The sequence below is a fragment of the Lepidothrix coronata genome, unplaced genomic scaffold (assembly GCF_001604755.1).
Source record: "Lepidothrix coronata isolate B3197 unplaced genomic scaffold, Lepidothrix_coronata-1.0 Scaffold277, whole genome shotgun sequence".
Taxonomy (NCBI): Eukaryota; Metazoa; Chordata; class Aves; order Passeriformes; family Pipridae; genus Lepidothrix; species Lepidothrix coronata.
The window spans coordinates 205,576-227,914 of record NW_016690457.1 but is presented as its reverse complement, the minus strand read 5'-3'; the positions used below and the strand labels follow the sequence as shown (position 1 = coordinate 227,914).

At 47.4% G+C, this 22,339-nt stretch overlaps 1 protein-coding gene across 6 annotated transcripts in view; it reads right to left on the bottom strand.

The window, feature by feature from the left end:
- RFX2 (regulatory factor X2) overlaps positions 1–17,064 on the bottom strand; it is a 64,626-nt gene extending 47,562 nt beyond the window's left edge. For 4 of the 6 annotated variants that reach the window (XM_017836429.1, XM_017836433.1, XM_017836434.1 and 1 more), the window contains exon 1: positions 16,980–17,064. The gene's annotated coding sequence lies outside the window, so the exon portion shown is untranslated. The remainder of the gene's footprint in view (positions 1–16,979) is intronic. The other 2 variants (XM_017836430.1, XM_017836432.1) reach the window with 2 other exon arrangements.
- Between the last annotated feature and the right edge of the window lie 5,275 nt (positions 17,065–22,339).

Sequence of the window (22,339 nt, the reverse complement as noted above, 5' to 3'; positions counted from 1 at the left end):
TAAGCCCTGATTTTGAAGAAACAGCAAGAAGAATGCTGATGCCCTGACCAAGGGCAAATGAGAGCCAGTTCTGTGAGCATCATCCCCATCCCTGCCAAAGGCAGCTCTTTCAGCCATTCCAGGAGCCAGTTTGCCTGAAGAAATAAAATTCAAAATTGGGACAGGACAAAAGCAAGCAGAGGTTGATGGTGTTTAGAAATGACCAGGATACTTCAGCTCAGCAAAGAAGTCCAGTGACACATTGAGTTCTCCACAGCCTGGTCCCAAACTTGTCCAGAACTACCTTTTACAACAGAGGAGGAAGGTGATGATCAGGACAGCAAGGCCTCAGGAAAACGCATTTTCCACCTGCAGGAAGATCCAAAGGCAGGAGAGGAAGGGACTCCCTGCCCTGGGAGGGAGCTGCTGACAGGCTGAGCCCAGCGCTCCTCCAGCCTGGTGACATTTCTGAGTAATTACAAACCCTTACGATCCATTATAATGTTAATTTACTGGCTTGTTGTTGTGGAGAAGTGTGATTAGATGTTGTGTAGCTACGATGCAGAATGGAAGGAATGCTAAGAATGCCTCCACTGAAAACTGAGCAACAGCGGGAAGAGCAGGAGCTGGAGCAGAGAGGAACATCCCCACAGGCACCTCTGGAGCCTGGGAAGGAGCCCAGGTACAGAAGAAGGAAGCTCCAGAGAAGCCGCCAAGCAAGAACAATGTTCACAGAATCCCAGAACCTCAAAGCTCATCCAGTCCCACCCCCTGCCATGGGCAGGGACACCTTCCACTAGCCCAGGTTGCTCCAAGCCCTGTCCAACCTGGCCTTGGACACTTCCAGGGATGGGGCAGCCACAGCTTCTCTGGGAAAGCTGTGCCAGGGCCTCACCACTCTCATGATAAAGAATTTTTTCCTAAGATCCCATCTAAACCTCCCTTCCTTTAGCTTAAGCTGTTCAGCCCAGACACAGCAGCACTGAGGGCAACGATGCTTTGTGTGGTATCTTTACACACACTCCATCTATGAGGGACCAGGGACAGGAGGGTCTCACCTGTATCACACCTCACTTTGTCATCTCCCAAACAAAGAAATGAGTATTTGCCTCGACCAAGGGCATCCTATTGATTTACATCATCACCTCAATTCAAGATTTCAGGTTAAATGTTTTTCTCTAATACAGGTCAGCCAGAAAACATTTGTTTTTCAAATTATGAGCCATTTCCTGGGTTGGGGCTCCACTCATAACCAACATCAGTGGGCTACTGCTGAGGATGACAAAACCTTTTAAAATTGAAACAAATCTCTTTATACACAATATCTGCCCATTTTACAATGAAGAGAAGGAAAAATAATAATTATTTTTGTTTGATTTATTTTTTCAACACTAATGCCACAGCACATTTGGAACCAGAATCAGCCATAATTTCATTTCTGAAACCTACCTATTAAAAGGGCTGCCAGATTTGATATAAACCTTCCACCACAAAACAAATTGATTAAATGCAAACTGGTCTGGAGTCCCCAAAGCTTTGTAACAACAAACTTCACGCAGCAGTTTTGTATTTTGCAGGTGGAAATACAGTGGAACATTCATTTGCAGCCTAACATAAGGACCTAGTTACTCAGCAAAGTAATATTTTTAAGCTATGAATAGTCCCTAAATTATTCAGAGATGGAAAAAACAAATCCATCTCCTCTAGAAAGGAAAGCCATCAGCTGCTGAGAACAGAGAACTGTCCTCCTAAGGCCAAATAATCAGCAATGCAAATACCAGCGGAGAAGTGCAGTGATATTAGCAGAGAGAAAGGTTTTCCAGGAACACTCTTGCAGTGAAAAAGAGTAGCAGAGCACGTTTTATATCACAGGATCATTTAGGTTGGAAAACACCTCCAGGATCATCAAGTCCAACGTGTGACCAAACACCACCTTGTCCCCCAGCCCAGAGCACTGAGTGCCACATCCAGTCGTTCCTTGGACACCTCCAGGGATGGAGACTCCACCACTTCCCTGAGCAGCCCCTTCCAATGCCTGAGCACCCTTTCCATGAGGAAATTCCTCCTGATGTCCCACCTGAAATGATACAGCTATAAAGAAGCAGAAAAGGCAGAGTGAGGAGCAATCATCACCTTCTGACCTGAGCTTCTGGCTGTGCTGACACAGTGAGTGACCTCAGGGCTCAGCTTAGGCTTGTTTTCATGGATAATTCAAATAGCAGCCACTTGTCAGACTTGTTAGCTCAGGGAGACTTTAAATGGGGAAAGACCCCTCAGTTGAGGCAGAGGGGTCTCTCCTGTGCCACTCCATCACCCCAAATGTACACACACAGTGCCCTTGTGTTCATGTCACCACGACAACCTGCCCACTGTTCATCCCTTTCACTAAGATCTTAATTCACAGATCTTAATTCTCAGACCACACGAATGAGATGGCAGCAATGGGGGAGGAATCAGGGCTCTCCTGCCGGGTTCCTGGAGGACAATGGAACTCCCTCGGCCACCCAGATGTTTGCAAATTCCCACAAAGAGCCTAATTACCAGCGTGAGGATTAACTAAACTTGTTGCCTCCCTCACAGTCACACCAAAGACTTTTGTATCAAAGCTGCAAAAACCAGGAGCAGATCTTTTCTTTATGGACACCAAAGGAGGTAGGAAGATGATGTACAAGATTTAGCTCCTGGATACCTGTGTCTCCAGGAGCACCAGCTGAATATTCCTGGTTTTAAGCATCCTCCAGACTTCCCTGAAGCATCGACTGCGGATTTTGCAAAAAGCACAGTGCTAGAAACACTGAACCATCAGCAGCAACTTTTCCCCTTATTCTTCTGCAAAGAACAATGCAGATGCATCGTTTGTGAAGCACAGGGAGATCAGTCTGAGGCACTGAGAGCCAAGACCCTGCTCTGTGTGGGCTGGGAAGCTTTCCATGGATTTTTTCCATAAAACAGATTGCAGGGGTGGCTTGATCCACTCACCTCAAACTGATTCTCCTGAGCTGTGCGGCTTCAAAAGGATCAGAGGAATCACCCAGCATTTAGATTTTTCACTGTTACTGGGGATTCACCCCTTTTTTCCTTTTAAAATGATGAATTGTTTAGTCATTGACCCATTACTGCTTTCCTTCAATTTTCCTTTCTGACTGAACTGCATAAACCTGTATTTTAAAAGACACTAACATTCCATAGGGTAAGTCCTTCATTTGGAGCATTCTTCCCAAACAGACAAAAAAGGAAAAAAAAAGACATTTTATGAAGAGGAAGGAGGACAGGTCCCAGAGCATGAAACTCCACTTTATCCTGTTATTGAGGAATTGGGACTGGGGTTTCTACAACATCCACACTCGACCCTTCCCTACTTCCTGACTCATTCCCTGGGCCATGAGCTGTGGGTATTTATGAGCAAACGTGCTTCAACAACCTAAAGCATTTTAGAAAAAGCTTCCAATGGCTCTGGAGAGCCTCAGAGCAGCAGGTAGCCAGGAAAGACCAGTGCACTGCCAATTTGAAAAGCAGAATGATTTGTTCTCTTAAAAAACTTAACCTGTTCAGCAGCTCCTTTATTCACTGAGAAGGGATTTGGGTGGGGAATAGAGGGAAGAGTCTCTCTGGTGCAGCCAAATGGAATTCCAGATCCAGTTAGTTCAGACAGGGAGCTGAGGGGAAGATGTCAAAATATGTTTTCCATTAATGTAACAGCAGAAACACAACTGGTTTTAAATACTATACACAAACAATTACTGCTCTGCTCACAGAACCTGTGCCAATGAGAGTGATTTTATCGCCATAGTTAGTTTAAACCAACAGCAACAGAGTTGTAAGTCAGCAATATGGTATTTTATTCTTAAATATTTGCCTGGGATGCTATTTGACATCAGAATTCAGTCAAAACAAACTTTAGCAAATGATAAACGATCCCATCTGCCTGTTTCAAAGGCAAAAAAAAAGAGTAGGTTTTGTTAATTCTGAATTTCCAGTTTCCACAAGAAAAGGGACATTTTCTGTTCTTATTTAGCACGTGGTCCATGAAAAGTGAATGGGTTTAGCTCAGGGGTAGAGGGCAGAGGAGTTCAGCAATCAAGACACTAAGAGCAGATTTTAAAAATCAATAGGACACTAATTTTTTTAGTGAAGAAGTTTAACTTTCTGCAGATGGAGGGAGAAAAAGGGAACACCGTCACCTTCCCTGCAGCTGCACTCAGGTGCTGCAGCACTCCAGAGGTAACAGTGGCAATAATGCTCATGGTTCAGCACTCCCAGCACAGGGGGTTTGTCTCTCACGGTCATTATGAACCAGAAGAGTCAAGTAACTCTCCCTCCAACGCAGGTACAGAGGGAGCTCTGAACGACAGAACTCAAGGAATGGCCTCAAAGGGGCATCGGGAGCAGTTTATAGGGAGCTCCCAAGAGATACTGTTGTCTCTAGGAAAGTGGTTGTAACCACTGTGACAGGAGAGGGGAGGGAGAGGGAAAGGAAGGGAAAAGGGAAGAGAGGGAGAAGGAGAAGGGGGAGGGGAAAAGGGAAAGGGCGAAAGGGAAAAAGAAAGGAGAAGGAGGAAGGAAAGGGAAACGGAGGGGAGGGGACTGGAGGGGAAAGGGGGCCTGGGGAACGGAGGAGAGGAAGAGGAGAGGAGAGGGGAGGGGAGGGGAGAGGGAAAAGGAGAAGGAAGAGAAGGAGAAGATATTTTGAAAACTAATGTTTGCAGCCTTGCTCTGCAGTTCCACGAGCACCTGCACACGTGTGTCCAAGGGACAAAGTTGTTTGTGCTTCTGCAGTGGGAAAACAGCCCCTGTTGCCATAAACTCAGGGAATGCATCCCTAGAGCTGACTTTTCCTCCCCACCAGGTTTGCAGCACTAAATCCTCCCAGGAATAACACAGTCAACTGAGATTTCTGGGGGGTGGAGAAGGGGGCAGGACTTTAAAATTTAAATCCTAATTTAAATTATTACATTCTTGGACCATATTCCTGCCCACCTCCTCTAACCAACCAGCACATGCTCCTGATGATTTGGGGGAAAATCATCCTTCCAGGGAACAGGCAGGAGCTCAACTCTTATATTAGCTTTCTGATGCAGGAAAATTAGTAAAACTTTGATACACCCGAGAAAGGAAAAGGTATAAAAATTACTGCAGAGTGGCCACAGGGCTGTTAGTTCTCACCAATTCACTCTGGTGACGGTTATAAAGCAGAAGTGTAAAGCAGAAATTCATGCACAGACAATTTACTTTTCCCCAGCAGAATACTGCATAATGTTCTGGCTAATCCCATAATTCAACCCGCATATATGAAGAAAACACTCAGAAATCAGGAGATGTATTCAAAATGTTCACTGTGGAACAGTTCATTGCCCAACATCATGATATAAATTCAACCAAGTAGCTGCCAAAAGGAAAGTTAGCACAAAAATTCCTTAATGATTGACTAAGAAGAGACTCATCACCCAAGTATTAAGTAATTCTTAGGGGAAAGTGAATAAGAATTGCAATGTGATGTATTAATTTAGTTATTTGGTGGCATTGAAGAAAAGAGCTTGAGTTTTAAGGACAGGAGGTTAGAATACAGCTGGAGAAATTTAATCCACTACATAAATAGACTATTTAAATGTGCAAAGAGGGAACTAACCTGTGTTTCACCGGGTCCTGCAAAAAGAGCAACATGGAACAACACAGTTTTGCTCACTTAAGAGTTCATTTTTGTTCCAAAATTCCCTTTTTTAGAGCACTCTGTGTGTTGCTTTGGATTGTAAAACAGCCTGAAGAATGACACCAGTCACTTCAGCAAGAAATCCCCCAACCACTCTTTCCCCCAAATTCCTCCAACTAAACCATTTCTCCAGGGGTTTTTTGGTTGTTTTCTCTCTCTGAATTTTTTCAGGACCAAGACACAGCTCTGAGCTTTGCCTCTGCATCTCCACCAGCCCCGTGCAGAAGGGAGAGCAAACTGGGGGAGGAAGATCTTCCTTTTCATAGAGGAGAAAGAAGCCAGAAGTCCCTCCCAACCCAAACCATTCTGGAATTCTCCAAGTGCCCTTGAACAAAGTATTCCAGAGGGCAATAATGACACCATCTCCCAAAAATGTGTGTTGTTCTGATCAGTGAGTAAACAATCACCTAATGTTTTCAAAGCACTTCACAAACATTAATCCTTACAAGTTTGCCCAGCTCAACTTTCTGGCTGCTGGAAAAAAAGGCAGGTATTGAATTATTTCCTAATGGAAAATGGAAATGAAAGCACAGAGCAAATAAAGCAGGGTTTCCCAAACGGTCTCTGAAGTGCCAATGGATGTGGATTCTGGATTAGAAAAAGATGGGAATTGCTAAATCAGAGATTAAATTGTGCCTCAGAGCACAGTCCCAAGTGTGGGGTGCTCACACAGGGGTGGCACAGAAACCCCAATGAGGATGAGTCCAGAGGCAAGAAGGTGCATCAGAAATGGGGAATAAACACCCCTGGAACTACATTTGATCAAAATATACTCTTGGAACTACACTCTCTGCTATTGTGCATATATATGTATGTATACAGATATATTTATATATATGTGTGTGTGCATAAATATATAGAAAATAAAAATATTCCACATACACAGCTATAGCTTTAGCCCCAGGGGCTGCAAACCCAGAGGTTTTCTTGTCTCAGACACACCCTCAGATGTTTTGATACGAAAACGTCTCTTTTCAGTCCCCATCAAGGAAGTGATGATTTTACAAAGCCTGTGTGGTACCTGTGGAGCTACAGAGAAGGCACATTTCCCTGGGGGACACCAGTCGGGGACTTCAGAACTCCTGAGCATCACAAGAAGGTGGATCACGTTTTTATGACAAGTTGCATCCAAGAAAAAGGTGTGGAAAAGGACAAATTGGTCCACAGTTTGTATTTAGGAGAGACTCCTCCTGCAATCCACTGCCTGGCTCTGCTGGAATCTCAGAATCAGAAGGATTTGGGTTGGAAAGGACCTTAAAGCCCACCCAGTTTCACCCCCTGCCATGGGCAGGAACACCTTCCACTATCCCAGGTTGCTCCAGCCTGGCCTTGTACACTTCCAGGGATCCAGGGGCAGCCACGGCACCTCTGGGCAAACTTTTTTTTGGGGGGGGGGGAGGGGCGTTTCCACATCCTCACAGCCAAGAATTCCTTCCCGATATCCCATCTATCCCTGCCCTCTGGCAGTGGGAATCCGTTTCCCCTTGTCCTGTCCCTCCATCCCTTGTCCCCAGTCCCTCTCCAGCTCTCCTGGAGCCCCTTTAGGCCCTGGAAGGGGCTCTCAGGTCTCCCTGGAGCCTTCTCTTCTCCAGGTGAACCCCCCCAGCTCTCCCAGCCTGGCTCCAGCTCCATATCCATGAAGTTGATCTCCAATTTAACAGGGCTCTGTAACTTGAAGAGCCCAAAGATTCCTCCCTTGGAGGCATGTGAGGCTCTTCCCTGGTAACGCTGGGCTGTGGCGACAGCCCATCCCAACAGTCCGGATGACGCAGCTGATGAGGCATTGCCCTGGAATGTCTTGGATGGGACCTGCAGGGGAGGTTTCTGTGACTGATAAAAGGCACAGAATAATCAACCCCCACCTTTGGTCCCAGACAATCTCTGCTCTGCCTCTCCCATGAAACCACTGTGAGTACCTTAGGGCAGAGACCAGACCCCAGAGCACCCAGGATAAGGGATTATCAGGATAATTTTGGGCTTCCTGGCACTGCCACAGCTCAAAAATTCACTTTTTTAAACTGATATTAGATAATGAGTCTAAAACAAGCCATTTCTACTCAGTGCTTCTACCTCAGTAAGATTAAATATTGAACTGACCCCAAATTTCAGGAGTCAGGTAAAGCTCTGGTAACACACAATTTATTAATAGTTACAAAAAATTTACTGCACTTTTTATCTGAAACGAACTTGGTTTGGTTTTTTTTTAATTTGTTTGTTTTGTTTTTTTAAAGAATTTTTAAGTCCTGAGCAGGATCTCTGAGTCCACTTAAGAGTTGGACTCGATGATTCTTGTGGGTCCCTTCCAACTCAGAATATTCTGTGATTCTACACTGGGGAGAATGAAACTGTGGAAAGGAGCAGTGATTAGAATAAAAAAGCACTTTTGCTGCTCCAGGATAATTTGAAGCATGAATTAACTGGTTTACAACTCCTCACCTTACACAATTACCTCTAATGGTGGCAGCACACAAGACAATACTCTGAAATTCAAATAAGTCCATTTATTAACACAACAAGCAGCAGTTCTACCCATCTGAGTGCTTCCTGCCTGCCAGGGAATATTCATAGAATCATAAAATCATGGAATGGTTTGGGTTGGAAGGGAACTTAAAACCCATCTTGTTCCACCCCCTGCCATGGGCAAGGACATTAGCCCAGGTTGCTCCAAGCCCTGTCCAACCTGACCTTAAACAATTCTGTGGAGCATGGGGAGCCAGCAGACAAGCCCCAGGTTCTCCTAGGGAATTCTGTGGAGGATACTTCTTTTTCTTGACAGGTGCAAGTTTTCTAATAATGGTTCACATCTGTCACATTAAGAAGAATAAATATTTGCTAGGAAGAAGGAAGTTCTGAAGACCAGCTTGGTGAGCAGGAGCCATCATTTCTCTTATTAAATAAAATTTCCTCCAATGACTGGTCATTTGAGGTCATGAATATTTGAAAAGATCTGCATTTCATCTCCTTTGGGGGGATGGTGGAGAGAGTTTGAACAGCACATGAAATTGTTTAAATGCAAAGGCTGACATAAATTAGACAGAACCAGTCCATGTGCACTTATTCACATCTCCCCCAACATTTCACAGCCCAGAGGTGAATTTCAAGGGGTTTTTTTGACTGTGCCATCCCAGACAGCTCAGGGGAGCAGAAGGAGGAAGATCTCCTTGCACAGAGCAGGGAGGTGACAGCGCTGACATTGTGTATGACGTTGTGTACCCACTGCACACAGGGAGCTTGGTCTTATCTCTGAACTCACTTCCTCCCAGATTTCTGCTCCCCCTTATCTCTGCACAAACTCTTTACTGCCCGAACAAGAGCACAGACTGGGTGACAGAAAATGAGAGACTTTGTCAGAAAGGCCCCAGATCTGGCTGAACTGACTGGAATATCCAGCTCTGTGCAGAATCCATCCATCATGATGGATGCTCTCCATGAACATCCCTCACCTCCACCTCATCCCCCACCTCCAGGTGCCTCTTCCTGCTCCCCTGCTCCAGTTGTAGCCTGGGCTCATGGAATCCTGGAATATCTTGAGTGGGAAGGGACCCACGAGGATCATCCAGTCCAACCCCTGGCCCTGCACAGACACCCCAACAATCCCCTCCTGTCCCTCAGAGCGTTGTCCAAACGCTCCTGGAGCTCTGGCAGCCTTGGGGCCGTGCCCACTGCCTTGGGGAGCCTGGGCAGTGCCCCAGCACCCTCTGGGGGAAGAACCTTTCCCTGAGATCCATCCCAACCCCCCTGGCACAGCTCCAGCCCTTCCCTGGGTCCTGTCCCTGGTCCCAGAGCAGAGCTCAGTCCCTGCCCCTCCGCCTCCCCTCGGCAGGAGCTGCAGCCCCCGAGGAGTCTATCCCAGACACTGGTGAAACCCCGTCCCACCACAGTCACAAGGTGATGGAGATGCCCTTTCTATTCAGAGTTCCTGTTCCTGTGCCTTGTTAACCAGCCCACAGCCTCATTCATACACCGAGTAAAGGCCAATTAACAAATCTCCTAATTGTGAAACTGTCCATTACCAGCCAGTAAAACCCTCTGAACACATCCTAGGAACCATCAGCACTGAGCCAACACACAATTATCAGGTCTTGGAGAAAGCCAAGCAGGGAACAGAAAAAGGATTACAGAATCATGGAATCACATAATGGTTTGAGTTGCAAGGACCTTAAAGATCATTTCATTCCACCTCCGTGCCATGGGCAGGGACACTTTCCACTAGCCCAGGTTGCCCCATCCAGCCTGGCCTTGGACACTTGCAGGGACGGGGCAGCCACAGCTTCTCTGGGCAACCTGTGCCAGGGCCTCCCCACCCTCACAGCCAAGGATTTCTCCCCAGTATCCCATCTAAACCTGCTCTCTTTCAGTTTAAAACCATCGCCTTTCACGTGAAGCCTTTTCACATGAGCTGATGCTCCACTACATCAGCATCTCCTCCTGTGAGCAACAAAACATGGGAAATCCTCTGTGCAAAAGCCATCACCAGATGCCAGATGCCCAGGTCAGACTGCGCCATTCCAGAAGACATGTATCCACCATAAATAACCTTCCCTTCAAGTGAACAGAGTAACTTCCGCCAGTGTTGCAGTGAGGCCATCACTGTTTTGTGCTGCTGGGTGTCTATACTTGATAATAATAAAAATTAAATGCTTGGTGCCCTGGTTTCTCTAAAAAAACCTCCTTATAAAGTGTCCTACTCTGTCCCTGCTCAGCTGCACAAAGGTAAGGTCACTGCAGGGGTTTTACCTGTCAGTGTGAAGCTCCTTCTTCTCAAACCCACAGGACTCCCAGCATCCCAGGGGTGAGGAGAATGGAATAACTGATATAATTCCCTGAACAGGGTGAATGTTTGAACAGCTCGTGTTAAGCCAGATATTCTCCAGAACAGTTCTAGGGTTGTCATGGTGCCAATGGGATCTTAAGCTGATACCAAAGAACAGTCTGACAATGACTAACCAGGTGGTGTTGAGGAAATTGCTAATTCTGCTGAGGTTGTTTGCCCATAATCATTCCAGCCCTGCCTTTCCCCTTCTCTTCTCTTCCCCTGATGTCTCTTGTCAGTCTTAACTAGTGACATCTCCAAAAGAAGCATCCTTAATTACAGGCTCCATTCAGCAGAACCCCTTTGCCTTGTGTTAACCTCAAAGAACCACCAACCATGTAACCCCAGAGAAATTCCTGAATTACTGGTGCTTTCCTGCACAGATTCAGCATTGATTTCATCCTCCTGCTTCGAAATGAGTTGGAAACTCAGCTTTGGAGACAGAACCATCTCTCTTCATACCCAGGTTCAGTCGTGCTCTGTGGAGTTTAAGGGTTCACTCATCCACAACCTGCCTGCAAATGGGATGCACATGGGTTTGCAGCACGTGGCTGCTGGAGCATGGACTCAGCTCCCCATTGGAAAGGGAAAATGTGGACTCCAAAGCTGCTTGGGAGAGAAGTAAATCCAGCCAGGAACCCCTTTTCTAGAAAGGATGGGGGAAATCTAATTTCATATGAAAACACAGAATCACAGAAGAGTTTGGGTTGGAAGGACCTTAAAGCCCATCCAGTCCCACCCCCTGCCATGAGCAGGGACACCTTCCACTAGCCCAGGTTGCTCCAAGCCCCGTCCAATCTGGCCTTGGACACTTCCAGGGATGGGGCAGCCACAGCTTCTCTGGGCAACCTGTGCCAGGGCCTCCCCACCCTCACAGGGAAGAATTCCTTCCCAATATCCAACCTAAATTTCCCCTCTTTCAGTTTGAAGCCATTTCCCCTTGTCCTGTCACTCCAGTTCCTGATGAACAGTCCCCCTCTGGCTTCTTGTAGCCCCTTCAGACACTGGAAGGTGCGGTGAGGTCGGCACACAACCTTGTGTTCTCCAGGCTGAACAGCCCCAACTTTCTCAGCCTGTCAAACATCTCCGTATGTGTGTGACACCCAGAGCCACTTGGTCACCAGGAGAGGAGGCAGCAGGACTGGACACAGATCTGCTGCCCCAAAACCTGGAGGTTGCTGCCACATCTCCGGTACACCCCAAATCCTTTCCTATGGGGCCAGCTGAGCAGAGAATCAGGCAGGACAACCACCAAAGAGCAGGTGCTGGTCCCCATGGAGAAAGGCTGCTACACAGTGGCATCCACAGAAGCCTTTTGTCTCTATTTTGCTTTATTTCTGGTCATATTCCACATTTTCTTTGTAAGGATGAGATTTTGTAAGAATCAGTGAGGCCCTGAAGATGTCAGAGCATGAAGCCACCCTGTCACAGGAGACAGGGACGTGTCTCAAAGCGCTGCTCTTTGTCAGAGCCTACACACAGGTACCTGCTGGTGTTTGTCCTCGCACACATACCCAGACATTACTCACCTGAAGCCAGAGAAAAACTACTTCAAACAGAAAAAAAAAAGAACCTGGATGGTCAGAATATGCATCAGTGATCTAAATGGTGCACCAGGGAGGACTCTGCAGTCAATGTAATTATTATTTCTGTCAGCTTCCTACTGGAGACACCAAGGATTTCCTTCAGATTTGGGACAAGAAAACAAAGAATTTGATTTTTTTTTAATTTTCTTTATATAAAAGTCATCTTTGGTGCAGCATTCTGTGATCTGTTTGACAGCAATTGAAATGTTCAGTCACTAATCTCTTGCAAAGCTTCCTCACTAGAACACATTCATGATGCTGAGACTTCTTTGGCATTTATAATCTCAGGAAAAGGAATTCTTAATAGAAATCTAACTTAGGAAAAAAACCAAGCTTATCAATTGCCTTTAAAAGACTTTTCAAATGCCTTCATTTGGCATTGCTGCTGCTCTTCACTCCTGTGTAACACCAGGAGTACCTGAGGAAATGGTAACACTCTTAGGGACAGGGTGGGATTGTTGGGGTGTCCTGGGTAGGGCCAGGGGTTGGGCTGGATGATCCCTGTGGGTCCCTTCCAACTCAGGATATTCTGGGATTCTACGATTCTGTGACCAGATCACCAAACCAAAACAGTTTATAAAGTTCTGCTTGGGAAACCTCTGTTTCCGTTGCAATTTAAAACACACCTCATAACTTTACTGCTGGACAGACACTGCCCAACCCCTGCAGTGACATAAGCGAGCAGGAATATCACTGGAAGAGGAAGATTTTGGCATTCACTGACATGAAATCACATGCCTATACATAACTATGTATTGTTTTAACAAGTCAGCTCAATTAAAGACACAAAGTTTTCTAGGCCTTCTGAAATGCAGAAATCGCCATCTTTCATAAAACATCACCCAAAGCTGAAGGTGGGTTTGGTTTTTCTCCTTTCCTCCCTAACTGGAAATAATTTATGTACTAATATACCCAGAAATAATTTCCGAAATGAAAAAATTGCCATCTTTCATAAAACATCACCCAAAGCTGAAGGTGGGTTTGGTTTTTTTTCTCCTTTCCTCCCTAACTAGAAATAAATTGTGTATTAATGTGCCTTGAAATCATTCCCTCTGTGCTTTGTGTGTTAAGAGATTATCTGCAGGTAGAGCCATAAAGAAAGGATCCCTCTTTGCTCATTGTTTTAAGGAGTCCGTGGTTTGTGTTGAAGGAATATTTTGCCATTTATTTCTGTATTTATGGATAATTAGTCCATAAGCTGCTTGGACAGAAACAGCCTGAAACACGGGAAAACTGGGACAGGAGAAAACCAGCACGTTCTTGGACAATAAGGTGGATTTGTGAGTATTTAAACAAAGGAATAAAGGACTCCCAGTGCAAACAACACCAAAAATCGAGCCTCAAAGCTCAGATTAAAGCAAGAAACCTTCCCTTTGTGCCAAATATCAGGAGCACAATCCCAGATCATGCAGGAGAGAGTTCCAGCACTCCCTCTACCATGGCAAGCCCTGGCACGTCGGGCTCCAGCTGGCTGGGCTCCAGCCCTGAGCTGTGCTGGCATTTGTTCCAAGGGAGGGGAAGAAGGGAAAAACAAAAACTTGGTTTAAATATAACTCGGCAGCAGAAACTTTGGCTGAGCAGGCGAGCGGCGAGACCCGCCTGTTGAATCAGCCCCGCGGTGACTCCGCAGGACGCTTTTAGCTCCGGGAGTGCTAAAACTGAGTGAGGGAAATCTGCTGGAATATGCTAAAGCAGCTCTGTTTACAGGCCTGTATTAACAGGGAAAGCATGTTGTGATTAGACAGAGCAGCTGTCGATGCTCTGAGGTGTTACAAGCAGGAGACTATTTAAAGACAATGGCTGGCGCCGTCTATTCTGCTGTCGTGGGGCTGGGAAAGGCTGCACTTGTGAGCCACCCTGCTTTTATTGCAGCCCTGAAGTTGTTTTGTGGCAAAAAGGTGACTTTTAGTCAATAAATACTCTCAGCTGGAGGATTTCCCCCAATAGGGGGACACACGACAGCAAGTTGATGGCATTGGAGGTGCTGGTTCCTTGTGTTTTCAATAGTTACAGAATCCCAAAATGGTTTAGATTGGAAGTGACCTTAAAGCCCATCCAGTCCCATGCCCTGCCATGGGCAGGGACACCTTCCACTGGACCAGGTTGCTCCAAGCCCCGTCCAACCTGGCCTTGGACACTTTCCAGGGATGGGGCTGATTGTGTTTACACACACAAAAGGACACACAAAGTGTCTTTCTGATGTACCTCTACACATATAACACATGATTTAACAGTAGCTCTCTCTAGATTATGTGCAGCCTGAAGTCTTGAGATGGGCAACCCCATCCCTCCCTCCCAGCCCTGCCGTGGGGACTCAATGGTGCCAAGTCCTTTGATGAAGGGGATGTCTCCATTTATAGGGCAAATCTACAAATTCATATGCCAAACCTACAAATGCCTCTTTTGAGAGGGCAGATCTGATGCTGAGAGTGAATTTGCTGCACTGGCCTCCTGTGTGTTGCCTGCAGGTCTCAGCCTCTCCCTGGGTGCTGTAGCACACCACTGGCTCTTCTATAGGGAACAGAGCTGGCACACAGGGCCCCAGGACAGGGACACTATGAGAGGAATTCATGAGATGCAAATGGCACAGCAGAGAAATGCAAAGCAGGGACTGTCCGTGGGAGTCCCAGTGAAGTCTGAAGGACCTGGCTCTGACATTCTGCCCTGGCAGCAGATGCTCTTATCACCATCCACAATGCACTGGGATCGCTCCCAGTTTGCAGGAAGCAAGCAGGGACAAAGAAATTCCAGCTGTCAACTCCTCACCTGTGTCTGGGCTTTCACTCCCTAGGCAAACATCCTGTTGTTACCTGAGAACCCAGATTCCAAGGAAAAAGATGAGTATTTCCAAACCTCAGGACTACAGGAGCAGCTTTGAGAACATGAGCTCCAAAGGCTTAGAACAACAAATGTCCACAGCTGTATAACCCTAAGGCAAATGCAACACATCTCACAAAATTTCAAATTTCCTATCCCTTGGAACAGCAACATTGAGGGGTAAAAAACCAGCTGGATGTGTTGTTTTTTAAAAACATCAACTAAGATTTTCAAAATTAAACTATCAGGTAACCAACACCCACAGTTTGGCCCTACAAAGTCCTACAAGGTCCTACCTTGGGGTTTTTTCCTCACCTGACTCCAGCCATCCAGAGGTCAAACTTTGTTCATCCCAAACTCCCTCAGCAGATACAGTCAGAGGTTGATTCAACCCATCCTGAGCAAGGTAACCATGAAAGAGCCTCCCCAAATGCCTCCCCTTCTACTAAACCTTTCCCTTTAAAATAAAACCTGAGACTGAATTAATCCTGAACTGACTAAAGCAAACTCAGATTGAAAACTGAAACAAGCAGAGGCAGAGAAGGAAGCCCAGGAGCTTAAGGTCGGTATTTTGAGCTTGATTTCTTTCTTTTTCTAAGTCAGCTGTTAGTCTCTATTCTCAAACGATTGGTAACCGAGATAGTGTTGAAAAGTCGAGAAGCAGATGAAAAAAGCCTCGACTGAATGACTCCGGAGCTGAGCTCTCAGTTTAACCTACCACTTAAACCCTTTATAAGTTTAAAGATCTTCCAAGTGCAAAAAGGTAAAGTAAATTTAATAATATTTAATAAAATTATTATTAATTCTACTTTTTAATTAGTAAGACTCATCTCTTTCAATAGCAAAACCCAAATAGAGGCTTTGGAGCGGTATCTAAGTAGAAAGAATGGAAAGATTTAATCAGACAGTGGGAACTCAAACTGGAAATAAGCACATCCACAAAATCCCACTCTACCAGGAGATGGGTCTTGATTCACAACATACTTTATTCAAAAAAAATAGGAGAAACCGAGTCAAGAATAGACGGCAATAGACGCTTAAAAATAGGTCTCGCCGCGATTTTCTCTCGTTCCTAAAACCAACAGGGAGGCGAGCGCCGGGATCCCCCGGGCTCCGGCGAACTCCGGGGATGAGCTGGAGTTGAAACCACCCCCGGGAAGAGGAGGAGCGGCCAGGGAGGGGGGACTGGGACAGAGAGGGGGACGGGGACAGCACAGAAGGGGGGAACATGGATGGGGGAGACGGGGACAGCAAGGAAAGGGGACAGGGATAGAGAGGGGGACAGGGATAAAGGAGGAGACGGGAACAGCACGGAAAGGGGGGACAGGGACGGAGAGGGGGATGGGGACAGCACGGAGAGGGGGGACAGGGATAGAGAGAGGGACAGGAACAGCGAGGGGGGACAGGGAACAGAGGGGGTGACGGGGACAGAGCGGGGGACGAGGACAGCACAGAAAGGGGGACGGGGACAGAGGGGGAGAGGGGACAACACAGAAAGGGGGACAGGGACAGAGGAGGGGACAAGGACAGCAAGAGGGAGATGGGGACAATACGGATGGGGCATAGGGACAGAGGGGGGGACAGGGAAGACAGAAACAGAGACAGGGGGCAGAGACAGCACGGAGGGATCCAGCTCCCAGCACAGCCCCGAAGCTGCCCTGTGCCCCCCTCACGACCCTCACTGGGCACTCCTGGACTCGCAGCTCCGCCGGAGCCGGGTCGGACTCCCAACTGGCCGCGCTGCCAAGATCGGAGAGTTACGGGAAGCGCGGGGGCCACTTCTTTTCCCCCCCTCCCCATCCCCGGGCGGGCGGTTCCCGTTCCTGTCCCCGTCCCCGGGCGGGGCCGCGCCGCGGGCGGTGCCCCGGGGGCACCGGGGGGACACCCGTGGCGGGAGCGGGGGGGGTGGGATGCTCAGCGTTGCCGCCTCCACCGCTTCCCAACTTCCCGGGGAAGGGGAGGAAGCCGCGGGGACGCGCATCCCGCGCTGGGACGAGGGGGGGGGGGGGGCCCCCTGCGCCGCACCGACCCCCGACACCGACCCACCCACGCCATCACAGGGGCGGCCCCCGCTCACCTGAAGTCGGCGCCGGGTGCCGCGGGCTGCGCTGGGCTCCGGCCGCCGGGGCCGCGCGTTGCCGCCGTTGGCAAGTAACAGTCTCCAGGGCTACGGTCACTATGGCGCCGGGCGCCGGGTCTCGAGGCAACTGTTGCTACCCCGGCCCCCCTCGCGTCACCGCCCGACCCCGCCCCTCGGGGGGTGTGGCAGGGCCATACCCCGCCGGCTATTGGTTCAGTGTCTGTCAGTCAATTGGGAAGGCGGGACGAAGCGCTGGCGGACCAATAGAGAAAGGGGAGGGGCGTACCGGGAGTTGGCGCGCGCGGTTTGGCGCCTCACGCGCGGGGCGGGGCCCCGGCGCATGACGCGTGAGGTGGCGGGGCGGGGCCAAAGGGAACTTGGATAATTCTCCTCAATAAATCGCCCCCCAAACAAAAAAAAGAATAAAAAAGTTGATTTCCTCCCCCCGGCTGTTAAATATTAAAAAGGGGTTTCCGCGGTTGCCGCCTGGTTTCTCCCTCCCCCCTTCCCGCCCGCCGTGCGGTGTCCATGACATCAAAGCGTTGTCAAGGCGACGGGCTGTGACGTCACCGACAACAAACAGCGATCGGGGGGTGTCGTGGTTTTGGGGCGAATTGGGGGAATATTGATGAATCGGTGCAATAGCCTCCTGCTGCCCTGGGATGAGGCTCCCGGAGTTTGGGGGGATGTGGTGAATGGGGGGGAGCAGCAGCATCACCCTCGTGAAACAAAATTATCTGTTTAATGGCAAATTTACTGCGTCCAGCTCTGGGTCCTCTGCATCAGAAGGACGTGGAGCTGTTGGAGCGAGTCCAAAGAGGCCACGGAGCTGCTCCAAGGGCTGGAGCCCCTTTGCCATGGAGAGATACTGGGAGAGCTGGGAGTGCTCACCTGAAGGAGAGAAGGCTCCAGGGAGACCTGAGAGCCCCTTCCAGTGCCTAAAGGGGCTCCAGAAGAGCTGGAGAGGGACTGGGGACAAGGAATGGAGGGACAGGACAAAGGGGAACGGCTTTCCACTGGAAAAGTGGAGATTTAGATAGGATATTGGGAAGGAATTGTTGGCTGAGGGTGGGCAGGCCCTGGCACAGATTGCCCAGAGAAGCGGTGGCTGCCCCATCCCTGGGAGTGTCCAAGGCCAGGTTGGATGATACTCCGCTCCCCACTTCCCATCCTGGTTTATGTTGTCAGCAAAGACTGCACAGTGAAACCCAGTAAGTCACCCTCAATTCTCATCCATGTTTTTTTGAAGGCAGATGCTGCCAAGGAAAGCAGAATTTTTTGTAAAGCTTTACAAAATACCTTGGGGTTTGGGGTGTTTATGGGGTTTTCCCCTCAGTCAAACCCAGCAGAGTCACTATGAGCACTTTTCAATTGCTCTGAAAAAAAATCCCCATCCGGAATTTCACAGTTTCCAGAATCACCTTATTGACATGCAATCAAAAGCTTTTATGATGTATTTTTTCTGTAATGTTTTCTGAAAAGTATGTCCTAGCCTAAGCCAAGGAAGTGTGTGGAATCTGTACCCATGGAGACTCCAATAACACAGCCCGCTCCAAACGCCGCAGGATTATTAGTTTTCTTACCTAACACATCGGGAAAGGAGTTACTGGAAAAGGAAGAGAAGGAGAGAAATTGCCTGAGTGAGGCAATTTAAACTGGAGAGACTGGACTTGCTGGTTAAATGTGGTCTATCTGCAGATTTAGGGTTGATATTCCTGCTTTTGATAAATTACCGTGAGAGTTACACTGGAAAAATTCATGGAGTTTTTGAGAAGCTCCAAAGAGAAATAACTTGCTTTCTTAGTGCGTTGTAGATACTTAAACCATAGATATTTAAAACTGTCAACTTTTAGGTGATGATGTAACGTTAATAAACTAAAATAGAAAATAGAGATGGGATAGTTCATGAGAAGTCATCTAATACACATAAACATCCACCTTCACCACAGGAAACTGAGAGCAGAGAAATATATTTTCCTTAACAGCTCCTTCTGATGTGTTTGAAGGTTGTTCTCATTCCCTCAATCTCTTGTTTTCTAAATTAAGCAATCCTCTGGTTTTCCTGTCAGAAAAATCCAGGCTTTTCCTAACAAACACTGTATAAATAATTATTTTTGATCCTGCACTATTGTGGTCACTTATTCCTGCTTAAATGTACATTGTGTTTGGCCATGTTGAATTGCATCATGTTGATTTTGAGTCATCACTTGAATTTGCCAAGAGCTTAATGAAATCCTTCAGAGGTGCCTGCAATCCCCTTTAGTATCACCTACAAAGTGTTGTTTCAGACCTGTTATCAATTAAACTTTTAGAGCTTGATTCCCCACTGAAAGGCATCTGTACCTCTGGAAAAGAAATGTAGAATAAATTTGGATGTGCTCTTATTCTTTCCAAAGTGTCAATTATTGTGTGAAACACAAAGCACAGGTTCTTGTTGTATCCTGCCAACAACATTTGAAATTCAGATAATCACAAGATCATTTAGGTTGGAAAAGCCCTGTAAGATCCTCGAGTCCAGTAATTAACCCAGCACTGCCAAGGCCACTACTAAACCATGGCCCCAAATGCCACATCCACACTTGATAACACTTGAAAATTCTTGATAATGCCTGAAAAAAACACCTTTGATAAAATCCTGCAGACCATAGAAGTTATCCAGTCCTGGGATCTTTGGGAATCATTCCAGCGCTGTTATTTTTAATTAGGGACCTGTCTATCACCTCTTCTGTCAAGCTGATCACTGGACTTAATTTTTCCTTGTTTCTTGCAGCCTATTCCTAAGCCAGATCTCATCTCCCTCTTGTACAGCACCGGGGTGGTTTGAGGCGAAGGAGACTCATTTTAGGAAGTTTTTGGTAAAGAAAGAGGAGTTTGAGTCTGGTCTCCCTTCTCTCTTCTCACAGAGGAGCAGGTTTGCTGCAGCTGTCACTGACACCCACAGGAGGGCATGTTCCTCAAAGCAAACTGGAATTCAGCTCAAATCCAACCCCACTCAAAGGATCTGATTGACTTGATTTCACTAAAGGGAGATTTGGGCAAAAAATAATCTTTGGACAGAAGCAGATTCCTTGCAAAGTAGTGGGATATTTTGAAATGTCGCGTTTATCCATGGAAAATAGTGTTGTTTTGGGTTCTGGCAATGAAACCTTAATTTAAGATGTTCCCTTGAACTGTTTGCTGAATGAAAAAATTCCTAGAGGATTATAACCAAAACAAACAAGAATACAAGAATATTACTTTTTTTTTCTTAAAAAAGAAAAATAGTTCACTTGTTTAAAGGGGAGAATCCCTATTTTTACATAAGTACCAACCCACACAGCACTTTCTGCCTGGAAGATTTCTATACCAGGTTCCCCCTATCCCTGGAGGTGTTTTCCAACTATAATGATTCTGCGATTCTGTGATTTACTGTGCTGTGTTTAACTGCTGAGGGAACTCAGGGCATCTGCTGCAAAATATTTGGAATCTGAACTGATGCCTTTCCACGTCCCCTCTCCCACTGTATCCACAGCACCATCCCATGCAAGTTATGAGGACCATCCAAACTGTGATAATGGATTTTTCTTTAATATGAAAAAATTAAATGATAAAATAAAAGTCCATGATCATTTTAAGTTGTGGTGCAGATGGGGTAGATTCTGGTTTGGTAGACAGCTCAAGAGATGAATTTAGGAACACACTAAATCTCCTTTCCAGCTATTCCAAAGAAACTGGGACTGCTGCAAACTGCAGTGGTGGCTTTTCCTGTGTGGAGCTGCCACATCCCTGGTGGATTTGATGACCCTGGGTAAGATCTTGCTCCAATCACAGCCCCAGGAGTGTGTTTTCTCCATCATAAACTTCTATCCTTGCTGCTGGTCAGACAACAACATTCTCCAGTGCTTTTGGACAGGCTTAAGAGGATAAACCTGTTGAGTGTGGCTGTGCCAGGGCCACGCTGGAATTTCCCTGTGGCATCGTACCACATCCTCCTCTGCTCATTTTCATCAGGAAAATGAAATCCAGGCTGCGGCTGCTCCAGAATTACAGGATGCTCTGTCCTGTCTTGGCAGCATCCCAGGGCACTGTTTTCCTTGCCTTGCTGTAGCAGTTTGAGCTACATTTAGAAATCTAAAATCCAATTTTTAGGCTTCCCCCACCCTTCTCAACAATTTATCCTAACACCGGAGAGAAACTTTCAGGCCAGAGGCTTCTGTAGGGGAAGGGGGAAGTATATACATTTATTTACACAAATAAATACTATACAAACTAAAGGCAACTATATATATATATTACATTACTATCAGTCAATCCTTTCAAGCCCCTCCTTTAACTTTAGTCCAGGAGCAGCCTTTAAGGCTGATATGTAACACAGTCTGCCGTGGGAGTGTTCTGGGCTCCTGAACACTCTCTCCTCACCGACTTCCAGCAGTTGTTCGTTGTAGTCTCTCCTCCTCATGAAGTCGGAGAAGATAGCTTTGAGTCCTTGCTCTCCTGCTGCTGGTGATCTCTCCCTCTCGGTGTCCCACCTTGGTCCATAGGCTGCTGCAGTGCAGCTTATCAAGCGTACGTGTCCTGGAATCTTCATTCCTCTAAGTCAGTTTTTGGCTGCCCCCGGTCAGCTTCGGCAGGCAGCTCCCGAGCCTCTCTTGGCCCATCTCCAATTTTGCCTGGGATTCTTCTCCCAAGCGCCGAGCTGATTTATCAGCCCGTCCACTTGGCTCTGCTCAAGTGCTGAGCCTCAAAATCCACCCCCCACCAGCCTAAATGCAGTGGGGGGGAAAAAAGCCCCCTAGCCTTGGCCACAGGCAGCTCAGTCCAGTTATACACTGTCCCAAGCGTCCCGCAGCTGCAGGGGGGGAAAGAAGGCCTGGCCTCCTCCCTCTTACCTCAGGGGCTGTGAATCTCTTCCTTCACAGCACACACTCCAAATGCTGACTTTAACTCTAGCCAAAGGCTGAGCTGGGGGGTCGCAGGGCTTCCCTCTCCCCCCCCCGGAGGGGAAGAGAGGGAGCCCAGCCACCCCCTGTCCTTGTCCACCTACACGCAGCAGACACCAACAGCAAAACAACCAAGACTGCCCTGCCAACTGTTTCCAGTGCTGTGATATATGATTTTTGAGCAGAAGCGCTCTCCAGGGAACACTGTCCTGGCACCCAATCACCTCTGAGCCCCTCGAACTCTCAAGGGGGGCCAATTTCAAACTATGACATTTGCCCAGCCTGAAAGCAAAAGGTAAGTGCTGAAGGTGGGAGAAAGAAGAGGGGGGGTCCAACCCTTCCTGTGCCATTTTTCCTGTCTCCCTTGGATGGCAGCAAATATCCCAACAATCCTTGGCAAAGACTTTGACAATGTGGCATTTGAAGAGATTACTCTTC